We start from the raw sequence: 6,514 nt of genomic DNA, 5'->3' as shown, positions 1-6,514 counted from the left end.
AGTGATGCCTGGTACTTACCCTGTAATTTAAGACAAAGGTGGATGCAGTCGTTTTGTATTAATAGATTTTGCCTTTCTTGTTTTACAAAAGAGATGCACCATTTCCAAAGCCCCCAGTTGACTTACCAGTAAGTAAATTGTACTTACACTCTTTGAATGCCATATAATATGGTCTAAAAGACAAAAAAAAAAGTCAACTTTCTAACCTGCACTTTCTGACGTACTCTGACAAGATGTTCCATCTAACATAAAATCTATTTCAATTACCATTGCATATTTATGGACTAGCTGAATAAGATACTTCTTCTATATTCCAGCCTGGGCATTGTCTTCTTCTAAGTGCACATTTTTTCTTTTTTTCACATCAATATAAAATGAAACTTTTTGCAAAGTCTCCTACCTTGTGTTACCCTTTAAGAGTCTTTCTTTTGTGAATGGTAATTGAGAATTCCGGATAAAATAACATTTTCCCTGAAGTATGAAAACATACATTTACATAAAATCAGCGAGTCCTGAGATGTCCTTGGAGATGTAAAGTTTTTAAATATTCTATTAAGGGTTATTACTATGTATTATTGGAGGCAATGAACGGGTCCGGATGCATTGCCACCTGAGGGGCAACTTGGAGCTCCTGAACCTATATGCAAAATCTTTAAAGGGGCACTCTGGGCTCAGGGAGACCAGCCAAAGATAACACTATTGGTTGTGAAAGTGCTCATTGCAGTGAAATCCTAGGTGCATTGCTTCCTGGGAAATATGCAAAAAAGAGCCAATGGAGCCTCATTTAAGAGTCTCGAAACACAGGACTAGCCAGATATCTCTCCAAGAAGGACCCAGCCAAGGGATGGCTCCTGTAGGAAACCACCAAAACCACCATATTGAGTGGCCCTAAAAGTCAATGTAATGACAAGGTAAAAACCAAGGCCAGGTATCCATCCACAGACAGCTGTTTTGTGGTGTTGCCCCTCATCAGTGTGGAGCAGGATTCTGGCTAGGTGGGAGCAATGCCCAGTAAACCCACACGGGAAACCGATCATTGATCTCAGGAAGGCTAGCCATAGATAACACTGTCGGCTGCCAGTTAAAGCACTCAATACAGTGAAATCCTAGGTGCATTGCTCCCTGGGAAACATCAATATGCATGAATAACATGAATAAGAGAGTGCCTGGAGCCTCATTTAGGAGTCTCGAAACACAGGACTAGCCAGCTATCCCTCCAGTAAGGACCCAGCCAAGGGGAGGCTCCGGTAGTCTGCAGCCCTCAGGATATGCTGGGAGTTGTAGTGCCTGCAGCTGTTGTAGTTGGATTCTAGTTGAAAAGTTTGCGCTAATGTACTATAGTGACCGCTGAGCTGTGTCAGTACACTACTGCAAACAATACACTGACCCATTTAGACCCCAATGGTACACAGGCTCTGCACACTATAGAAGCGATTAGTGCAGTTATTAATGACTCACAGGTGATGTCTTCTCCGATTGCTGTTGCAAAACTTTTGCTTCCTTCTCCATCTGGCGCAGCCATCACGAAGACTTCTCCGACCACAACTCATCTGCAGGTGGGCAGCTGGGGGTGACTGGGGCAGGGGAGGCAGCTGGAGGTGGCAGGGGGAGCAGCTTGGGTGACAGGGTAAGGGGGAGTAGCTGGGGGTGACTGGGGAAGGGAGGCAGCTGGGGCTAACAGGAGGAGCAGCTGGGGTGACACGGGGAGAAGCTGGGGGGCAGGGGAACAGCTGGGGTGACAGGGGGGGGGCAGCTGGGGCGACAGGGGGAGGGGGAGCAGCTAGGGGTGGCAGGGGCCAGTGGAGCAGCTGGGGGTGGCAGGTGGGGAAGCTGGGGGCAGGGGGAGTAGTTGGGGAGCAGCTAGGGGTGGCAGGGGCCAGTGGAGCAGCTGGGGGTGGCAGGTGGGGAAGCTGGGGGCAGGGGGAGTAGTTGGGGAGCAGCTGGGGGTGGCAGGGGGAGAAGCTGGGGGCAGGGGGAGTAGTTGGGGAGCAGCTGGGGGTGGCAGGGGGAGAAGCTGGGGTGGCAGGGGGAGCAGCTGGGGGTGGCAGGGGGAGAAGATGGGGGTGGCAGGGGGAGCAGCTGGGGGTGACAGAAGGAGAAGATGGGGGTGGCAGGGGGAGAAGATGGGCAGGCAGTGGGAGAAGATGGGGAAGCTGATGGGGTGGCAGAAGATGAAGATAGGTGGGCAGGGGGAAAAGATAGGGGAGATGGGGGAGCAGATGGGGTGGCAGAGGGAGAAGATGGAGAGATAAGGGAGCAGCTGGAGAAGATGGGTGGGCAGGGGGAGAAGATGGGGGAGCAGATGGGGTGGCAGGGGAAGAAGATGGGGTGGCAGCTGAGGTGACAGGCAGGGGGAGACAATGGGGTGGCAGCTGAGGAGACAGGCAGGGGGAGACGATGGGGGGCAGATAAGAAACAGGGGGAGTAGTCGGGGGGGAGGGGGTTAGAGAAAGCGGTTGATGGACAGGAGGAGCAGCCGGGCGGCAGGGGGCACAGCTGGGGGGCAGAGGCAGGCTGGGCAAGTCCCCCTCAATGCAGGGCCAGGGTGACCTTGTATCACACAGGCCGGAAGCTCACAGTGCAGCCCCGCGGTACCCGAACTTCTTCCTATGAGCTTGGAGATGTATAGATTTCTTTACTTCGGTATCAGAATTGGTATTTTTTCCGTCTATCTATCCGTCTCCTATCTATCTATCTATCTATCTATCTCCTATCCATCTATCTATCTATCCGTCTCCTATCTATCTATCTATCTATCTATCTATCTATCTATCTATCTATCGACAGGAGAAAGGCCGCACTTCGGAATCCAAGCAGCGGGTGCTGTACAGAGTAAGTCCCTTGGCTAGGGATCCCAATAGATACACAACGAAGTTCTGCAGCACACCAGCGTCAGGTGAAAAAAGGTGATATTTATTGCATGTGCCAAAATATAACAGAGAGGATGCAACGTTTCTGCCTTCTCACAAGATGCTTGATAATGGCCTTGTGAGAAGGCAGAAACGTTGCATCCTCTCTGTTATTTTTTGCCACATGCAATAAATATCACCTTTTTTCACCTGACGCTGGTGTGCTGCGGAACTTCGTTGTGTATCTATCTATCTATCTATCTATCTATCTATCTATCTATCATCTATCTAGTATGTAAAAAAAAACCTGCTGCAAACAAAATGCCTCTCGTTTGCCGCACTTACAACCTGTTTATTACACTGCGTTTTTGATGGAATAAATGAGAAAGTTTTTTCACATACTAATTGGAGTGCTGTGGACTTTTCTGCAATATCCATCCATCCATCCATCCATCCATCTATCTATCCAGTCTTCTATTGATTAGACATACATGATCTCAGGTGCGGTTGTTTTCATGTACTGGGCATCTCTACATTTCAGCATTCTCCTCGTGTGTGCATGGTATTGGGGGGGGGGGTACTGTTTTACTATCTGTAAATCAGAGGTTTAAACTCCTGTATGTTTCAATTATCTGTCTATTATCCAGCTGGTGTCTGAATATATTTATTATTCAGATCAGCCGCCACTATTCTGCTGTTGTGTAAACAACTGTCAATTGCAGACAATGATTACTGGGCGCTATCACATTGAGGTGTACTTAGAGGTACTTACACCCCCGAGTGTATATGATAAACAACACCGAGCACAATGCTCAAGTGACTACTTCCCATCCCGTGTCCGATCATCAGAGCTTTCCTGTGGCACAATAAGCAAGTTTATTCCATTTTTCATTAGTGCCCTGTAATGATACATTGTTTCTGGAAAAACTCTGTAGATATATTTTTAGAAAAACAAGAACAACAGAGCTCAGTTACTTTGTCCTTTTGCACCTGAGTCTTTTATCAGGTAAGTGAGACCACTTCTCCTTTGAACTCTATGCAGGATGTAGTCTTGAATTGGTGAATTGGGGTCACCTGACCTTTTTCTCCAATGGATGAGGAGGACCCGCACCCGACATGTAAGGTATGTTTATACTATGGCAAATCCAATGTATGTTTAGGAGAGCAACGGCAGAGATACATGGGAAATCCTTGGATCCACTAAAAGAGATGGTTTTGAAGACTACCCTTTGTCTATACATGTTCACGTTCACCTTTAGTTGTATTGTGATCTTTTTGGTTATCATTGCACACACAGGACCAATCCTCTGAAAGACATAATAGAATATTGGTGATCAATATATAAGAAATAGACCCATAGTGACCAGTCATTGGCTCCAAATTAACCTCCAAATAGGTTTTCTTCTGCTGGACCTACAGTATATAGTCCATTATTGTGTTGGAGTCTGGGTTTTCTCCTCTTCTCTAGTTATCTGGTGACATCGTAAATGTTTGGTTGCATAAAAGGAAAAAAATTGAGAACGAACTATAGTCTTATCCCGCACTATACATATAGCATGACTGAAGTTAAGATACAGATTCGAAGGCGAGTATGCCTCAAACTCCCCCACCACAGGTCCGGAACATCCAACTTGTGTTATCCTATGGGGATCAGACCTCTGCGATACAGACATGTCACTCTGAGTGCGACCATAAACTCTGCTGGACAATCGGCTTCAGACACCACGATCCTGCCGTATACTACTTTAGGTGGACTGTAGCTAATGTCACAGGTGCAGGAGTTCAGCCGTGTTGGATGGTTTTGGTGATTCTCTAATGCTGCCTGTTTTGGGCGTTGTATTGTGTTTTCACCACTCACCAAGCGTAAGTGATTACAGATGGTTTGCCGGGTGCTACACAGGGAGAATGGTTCAACTCCAGTTCAGTTTTGTGTTTTTCAGAAGTCATAAATGTTTGACTTTCCAGTATTGGTCTTCGCTCACATCTGCACTGGACACTCTGTCTGGGTCTTCCATCACAGAGCACTTCTATGCACAAAGATGGAGCCAGGTGGTCCATTTCATAATGGACACCAACACATCTGGATTAGAGATGAGCAAACTTTTCAAAAGTTCGTTCCGACCGGACTTCTGGATGTTTTTGGAAAGTTCGGTTTGACCGAATTTTGGATTTCTTCGGATTTCATAGCTTAAAGCATCTATATGATACGGGGGTAATGTATTTGGTTGATTTTAGGGCTCTACATGTCAGTAACATCATTATCTTTTAGATATCTCAAAGTCATTTTTTTTTTAGACTTCAATATTCACTAGTGATGAGCGAATAGTGAGATATTTGAATATTCTTACGAATATCCCGCAAATATTCGAATATTTGATCGAATATTCGATCCCATTAAAGTCTATGGGAACAAGTATTCGATTAGTGAAAAACATCTATTTGACCATTTGGATGGTAAAACCGGAAGCTGGGGATTTGAACGCTTATCGAATAGCCATCGAATATTCGCGGGATATTTGTACGAATATCGAATATTCGAATATCTCACTATTAGTGATGAGCGAATAGTGAGATATTCCCGCGAATATTCGAATATTCGATCCCATTAAATTCTATGGGAACAAGTATTCGATTAGTGAAAAACCATCTGTTTGACCATTTGGAGGGTGAAAGCGGAATCTGGGGGATTTAAACGCTTATCGAATATTTATCGAATATGCGCGGGATATTCGTACGAAAATCGAATATTCGAATATCTCACTATTCGATCGAATATCTATTCGATTGAACAGTATTCGCTCATCACTACTCACTATTCGATCGAATATCTATTCGATCGAACAGTATTCGCTCATCACTAATATTCACCATTACATGGTATATGCAGGAAATTCACCATTACAGGGTCTATGCAGGAAATTCACCATTACTGGGTCTATGCAGGAAAGAGGTCACAAATGCAGTGAAGGAGCAGCAGTAGTCATTGGAGGCCAGTGGAGGTCCAGCAATAGTCATTTGAGGCCAGTACCGGAGCAGCAGTAGTCAACATGGAGGCCAGGCAGGAGCAGCAGTAGCCAACATGGAGGACAGGCTTCAGCAACAGTAGTCAACATGTAGGCCAGGCAGGAGCAGCAGTAGCCAACATGGAGGCCAAGCAGGAGCACCAGTGGCCAACATGGAGGCCAGGCAGGAGCAACAGTAGTCAACATGGAGGCCAGGCAGGAGCAGCAGGAGCCAACACGGAGGCCCGTACAGGAGCAGCAATAGTCAACATGGAGGCCAGGAAGGAGCAGCAGTAGCCAACACGGAGGCCAGTACAGGAGCAGCAGTAGTCAAGATGGAGGCAAGGGCAGGCACACCAGTAGTCAACCTGGATGCCAGTTAAGGCCCTGCACCAGGTATTTCTGTCTGACAGGATAAGACGGATGTGATATACACACATCAGAAGGGTCCAAGTATAGAAATTGTCTATTTCCAAAAATCCGAACTGGATCCCATACCGGCCGAACCGGTTCGCTCATCTCTAATCTGGACAAGCCATTGGCTCCAAATTCGCCTCCAAATAGAGTTGTCTTCTGCTAGTCCTACGGATTTGTGGGGACTGCCCGGTGAGTAGGGACAGACAGACGGTCATTTGCCAGATGGTTAGGTGTGACGCAAGTTCT

This window comes from Dendropsophus ebraccatus, chromosome 15 (genome assembly GCF_027789765.1).
Source record: "Dendropsophus ebraccatus isolate aDenEbr1 chromosome 15, aDenEbr1.pat, whole genome shotgun sequence".
Lineage (NCBI taxonomy): Eukaryota > Metazoa > Chordata > Amphibia > Anura > Hylidae > Dendropsophus > Dendropsophus ebraccatus.
Note: the sequence above shows the minus strand (reverse complement) of the source record.